This window comes from Amblyomma americanum, chromosome 3 (genome assembly GCF_052857255.1).
Source record: "Amblyomma americanum isolate KBUSLIRL-KWMA chromosome 3, ASM5285725v1, whole genome shotgun sequence".
In the NCBI taxonomy this organism is placed as follows: Eukaryota; Metazoa; Arthropoda; class Arachnida; order Ixodida; family Ixodidae; genus Amblyomma; species Amblyomma americanum.
The window spans coordinates 9,404,633-9,411,194 of record NC_135499.1 but is presented as its reverse complement, the minus strand read 5'-3'; positions in this window follow the sequence as shown (position 1 = coordinate 9,411,194).

Genomic DNA, 6,562 nt, shown 5'->3' with positions numbered 1-6,562 from the left:
TCCCCTGCTCAGACTGCGATCACTCCTACATAGGTGAAAGCGGAAACTTTGAAAGACGGCTGAATGAGCACAAGAATGATGTCAAGAAAAAGAAGGCTTGTTCCAACGCACTGGCTGAACACGTTGAAAACACGAAGCATGATATCGCTTGGAAAGAAGCGGCAATTATCGGCCGTGAGAAAAACTGGATGTCACGCCAATATCTGGAGTCTCTGTTTATCCAGACAACAGATCAGACGCTCAACCGTAACATATCGGCAATCTCCCGCCCTCGTACGCTAGATGCCTGCGACGATTAGCACAACGTACTTAAGCTTTGTGTGCGAAATTTTTCCATCAGTGAACAAGACTTCCGTGTGGAAGTCGAAACGTCCTTCCATCTTGACACCTTTTGGTCGGCGCTTCATTATTTTCGCCAATGTATTCACCCGACCAGACGAGATTTCGTCGAACCTTAGATTTCAAAGCTTGTACCAGCTCATTAAATTCTTTTCTTTTAATACCCGCCTTTTGCTCGTTCCTTTATTCGCTCCAACTGCCCGGGTAGCGCGCACACAACCGGGTTGCGTTAAAGAGTAGGGGGCAACACCGATCCCTGGGGGGTGCCCTTGTTGCCCAGCCCAATAGTGGAAGATTCAGTAGACTGGAATTTTACGCAGGGCATCTTACTGGAAAGGAAATTTCACACATAGTTGAAAGTTTTAGTGCCAATTAAACATTTAGATTACCGAGACGTTTGAGCACAGACTCTTGCCTTATGTTGTCAAAGGCTTTCATCAAGTCTAGCCCTGGGATCACCTTCGCATCCTTTGACCGCGAGTCGACGATGTCATGCTTAATTTGCAGCATGATATCCTGCATGCACAGATGAGGGCGGAACCCGATCATTATGTGCGGCAGGAGGTCTTGCTTTTCCAGGTATCCGATTAATCTCGTCTGGATGACTTGTTCTATTAGCTTTCCTACGCACGAGCTAAGTGATATGGGCCTGAGATTCCCTAGCTGCGGATGCTTGCCCAGCTTAAGTATTTAGATGACATTTGCCGATTTCCATTGCTGTGGCAGCTCGCCCTTTTCCCAGCATTCTTGCATGAATTCCATTAGGTAACCTATCGAGGTAACCTGTCGAGGTATCATCAGAGTATTTGTAATCCCATCGGGACCCAGGGCAAACTTTGTGCGGAGTCTACCTAATTACGCTCTAACTTCCGCTTCCGTGAAGGGGGCATCAAGCGCCTCATTGGGCGCACCATCATAGTCTGAAGAGGAGTTTGTTGGGTCTCACCCACATAGGGTTCTATTAGTTTCTGCATTAAATCGTCATCGCTGCCATCAAATGAGCGTCGAGCTTTGGAGAGTGTGACTTCCGATTGGGTTTTCGACTTTTCCGGGCCAAGCAAATGGCAGAGGATACCCCACGTTTTAGAGAGGGTCATCGCTCCCTCCATCTAGTCACATTTGCTGCCCCAATTTTGTTCACATAATTTAAGAGTAATCCTCAATTTCCTTATTGTGTCGCGCCAACCTTCTCCGGAGGGTGCGGTTCCATTTCTGCTGCTTCAGATGTGTTTCCATGCTTTGCTTAGCCTCCCACATATGCAGGAGGTGGCTTTCGGCAATCTCGGGGTCGTCCTCCCCTTCTAAGGTTTTGGTAGCTTCCATGACGCTCGATTTTAGCTGTTTTCCCATTTCCCATCTCCAGATGTCGCAAAAGTGCTTCCCTTCCTGGTTGGATATCTGATTGCTCTAAACTGGTCCCATTCGACGGTGGCCGGCGTGCATGCCCTGCGTGTTTTAAGGCCTTCGTTGAGGATGGATACCAGTATATAGTGGTCGCTCCCAAAATTTAACTACGAATTGTGCCATTTGAGGCCATGGACGCTTTTTCAGAGGGTGAGATCCGGGGACGCATCCACACTAACACTGTTGCCCACTCACGTGGGGCTCTCGGAGTCAGTGTGTAACGAAAACTTCTGGTCATGCATGTCCTCTCATAATTGTCTACCTTTTGAGCACTGATTAGAGTACCCCCAGGCCTGATGATGCGCATTGAAATTCCCCACTACCACGAGTGGCCGGTTTCCGCTAGTTGTGAGAGCCTTGCTTAGCAGGGCTCTGATCCTCACCTTCTTTGTTTAGGCGAGCTGTATATGTTCAATAGAACTCTTTGATTTACGTATCACTCCGCCGATGGCAGAGCGGCAAGCTGCCACGGGACAGGCTGAAAGGCCCTCCATGCGTTGGTTGACTCCTCCTACCTTCAGCATCAAGTTAAAAAAAAAGGCAGGAGGCGGGACGTTTAATCTGATTTAAAGTAGGGAAATCGGCTGCACAGGACAATAATTCGAGGTTTCTAAGAATGCTCGGAGTGTGTGTAGATCGAGCGGCAAAAAGACGACTTGTTTCCTTGATTCCTTTTCAGTGCACCTTTTAACTTGCGCGTGAATTAGTTGTGTTGGAAAAGAGCAGAGATGTTCTCAAATTTCAGTGCTTTTGCCATGTTGTTGTCTTCTCCGCTGTCGTAGTCTAATTTGCGCTGATTAACCATGGATTACTAAAGAGGCTGTGCTCCTATTCTGTTCACTCAAGATATTTAGCCTTTCATTCTTCATCACTGTGCACATCAGACTTGTGTTTAATAGGGGATATGCATTTGTACTGGGAGCCGCCGCAGTGACTCATTGGTTATGGCGCTTGGCTGCTGACCTGAAAGACACGGGTTCGATCCTGGCTGTGGTGGTTAAATTTCAATGGCGGCGAAATTCTAGAGGCCCGTGTACTGTGCTATGTCAGTGCACTTTAAGGAACCCGTTAAAGAAACTTCTGGAGCCTTTCACTATGGCGTCCCTCATAGCCTCAGTCGCTTTGGGATAGATGCTAAACCCCTAGAAACCAGCATTTGTACTGGAGATCATTCAAAGTCTGCTCTCATTGAATGCAACATTGCAAGCCATACCACTGCTGTGTACCTCCCACAGACATGTTGACTGAGCTTTTCAAGCATTTTCTAGGTGATATGCTGTTTGTACTTCTAGCATTTGATTGTTCAGACTGCAGCCTCCTTTTGCTGCATGCACCTGCAACACCTTTGTGCAGAGAACATACAGGTATCACGTCCTCCTTTCTTTCCACTGTGTTTGACCTATTAGCAGGGTTGGTGGTGGTTGCTACTTTACTCCAAATTGGCTACTTTTTATGACCCTGTATGGCAATGAAAATTTCAGGCTGGCTCCCTGGCTACTTTGAACCTCATTTCGGCGCATTTACTGACCCCCCCCCCCCCCCCCCCCCCTTTTTTTTAACCGTACACTCCTTGCCAGTGGGAATGGTGTGCATCAAGGCATCCCTACGCGTGTCTAGTGTAGCTCGGGATCCTACACGTGCCTGAAACGAGACTCCAAAGGAGGTTACATCTTCAGAGACAACATTTCACTACACCAAAGTGCCTTGAGAGAGTGCTGCTTCCAGTTCCTAAAGCAAATGGTGATAAAACTCATACAGCGGCTTCCAAATGCCTCGTCTGCACCTCAGTGGCTGCTTGCCATATATCCCGGTCACATAGAAAGCACGAAGAGCCATGAAGGCATACTGAAACTGCTTTTGCCTTTCTTGTGGGGGATCCTTCATCGGGCTGGAGTCGTAAATGAAGCAACTGTAAAGAATTAGCGTGCACTTGATCACATATTGTGTTTGAGTTTATGGCATGCAGTGGCATCGCACAGAGACGCTTGTGGCAAAAGCCCCTCTTCACACCTTGCGCAAGGCGCACTGAAAATTTTGTTACATTTTCTAATGCTGATAGTGCATGCCCTCCTATATGAACTTGACAAAAATCAGACGTGCAACAAAAATGAAGCTGCACTCGCTAATAGAGATTCCATGAATCAAGTTCAGTCTACGGCTTCCACTCGAAACAGCGTCACGCTTTAAGCGTGGCTATGTTTGGCCGCTTTTAGCTTCAGTTCTGGGTCTTTTTTTAATTGCACCCAGTGGCAACACTCCCCACCAGTTGTTCTGTCGTGGATACCACACCTTGCTCTATGATGGATCAGAAAGCACAACCATTTTGGCACCATGCAATCTTACTGAGCAGTAACTTCGGATCACCTGCTTGTTAACATCTCAAGACGCGACATGGTGAAAAACTGTCATTATTGCTTCTTCTCGATGTAGTTTTCCCTCAGACCTGTAGTTATCTCTTTGAAATTTCTTACTGCATAGCGTACTGTACCCTTGAGCTGTCCTTCTCAGTCTACCACTTCATCAGAATAGGGCTGCCATTCTCAAAATGAATGACAGAGTTGACTCTTGGTGTGAAATGCTCAAACTACTGCTCCAATTCACTTGACGTGTCAACCCTCGTAAGTCACTAGGATTGCTGTTTTTCTGCTGAGACCAAGGGCCGACTGTAAGCTGAGGCTCGCAGCTAATCTCGTGGCAGGCTTCCGAACTTCCTTTGAGCAGTGAACTTTGTTCTGACATCCTTGCTTGCTGCCCCTCGCACATTGTTGATCACCACCAGAATCGATCTGTTCATTTCATACAGTCGTCGTGCTCGCATGTAATTGCATAGTGTAGAAGAAATAACCCGAGTCACATTGCATTCAGTTTACAGACTTTAATTTAATGCACAATTTGCAATGTGCCTACATGATGAATGAGCACAACACACTTCTAAAGTAGCACATAAGTTGACATGAGAACAGTAAACATGGAATGAACTCTAACCACCAATATGCGCAGAAAAACAGGGATCAAAGGAATGAAATGAAAGTTCGCACGGTCTATGTTCAGAGACACGGCACAAGGTGTAGCATCACCTTTCAATGGACTCGTTCCATTTTGTGGCGCTGCACTGCTGGAGGTTTCACCCACTTTCTAAGCGAGTCCAATGTTGCTGCTGGTGCTTGAGGTCTGATGTGGGGTGCAATATCTGGAGCGCTAGTAGTGTGGTATAGTGTCGTCTAACCCCACAGCCAAGTGCCTTCTAATTTGAACGGAGAGCGTGCCCTCCTCTCCCGGCGCAAGTCAAAGGGCAAGCGTACACTTTCCTGTGCCTCTAAAGAATGTTTTTCTGTTCCCTGCCAGTCATCTGGAGAGTCATCTTTCTCCGCACTTGCTCCCAACTCACGACATGTGAGTAGCGGGAAGCTGTTGTCTCTGAAGAGATTCTTGTCATCCTCAGTGGTCCTAAGCCACCGTGATGGCTAAGGCAGCAACTGCCAGTTCATCGAGCTTTGCACTGAAGCCGCCCACAGCGATCACATTCGACCGGTCATCGGAATGATCAGCCTGGATGCTGGACTTTGACGATTACCGCCACGCATCTGGTCTCAACAGGCAAGACCAGGGACGCAGGCGCATACATTACTCTGCGTGATGGGCCGCCAAGCCAGATAGATGTTCAACATGTTCACTCTCCACTGAAGACGCGAAGAACTATCACCTTGTCAAGGGAAAGTTTGACTGACACTTCGTTGAAAGAATGAAGTTGACGAATCAGCATGCTTCAACTTGTGTGAACAGGAGCCCACAGAGTCAGTCGACGAATTCATCATTCTGCTCTACAACATCCCAGTCTGTTGCGATTATGGTGAACTGCGGGATCGATTAAACCTAGCCGTTTCATTTTCGGTCTCCGTGACAAAAGACTTTTGGGAGCATTCCAGCTAGATACTGGCCTTACCCTCGTCAAAGCACTCTCCAAGACTCGACAGAAGGACTAAGTGCATCATCAACAATAGTTGCTTTAAGTTGCGGGGAGCCCATTCATCAAGACAGACGGCGCTGCTCTGGATGCTGTCACTCGCACAAAACACCAGAAACAGAAAAGTTGCACATGACCAGCCATCTTCGTGAAAACGAGCAGCTAATCTTGCAGCTACTGCGGGGGAACGCCTCATCCTTGGCCTTCATGTGTGGCTAAATTCGAGAAATGGTCAACGTGCAAGAATAAGAAACACTACGCTTGCATCCGCAGAAAGTTTGTCTAAGGACATCTCAGCACTTGAGTAAGAAACCTTGGTGCTGTCTTGGTGCACTCACTCGCATCTTGGTGCTCTCAATCAACTAGCCGCTGCTCAGAACATCGGGCTCGTGGAAGTTGGCATCAGCGGATTTCGATTGGTTGCGAAGGTATACAAGGGGCTCAAGTGTCCATTCTGCCAAATTCCTCTTTCTCCGGCATACCAAGCGCTGACCGCTTTTAGCACACCGATAAGGCAGTTCTGTTTCACAAGACTTCTCTTTGGCACCATGTCAGCGCTGAAATACTTTCAAAATCTTGTCCGAAACTCTCAGCGGATTAATTGGAGTGGTCAGTCACAAGGATGATATTGATACGTGGCGGCTAGAAGCAGCAGTAGAAGGAGCAGAGGTAACCTGCTACGCAAGGAACCGATGGCTTGGAGTAGACTCTCAGCACACAAGCGCGCACCTCAGCGTCGTCTTCGTTACCAACCACTTCGTCGTCCTCCCAGCGTCCGTAGCATGACCCCCCTCGCGGCAAAACTGTGCGATCCAAATTTTGGTAGGTCATCCCATGCTTGCCACATGCAACTGG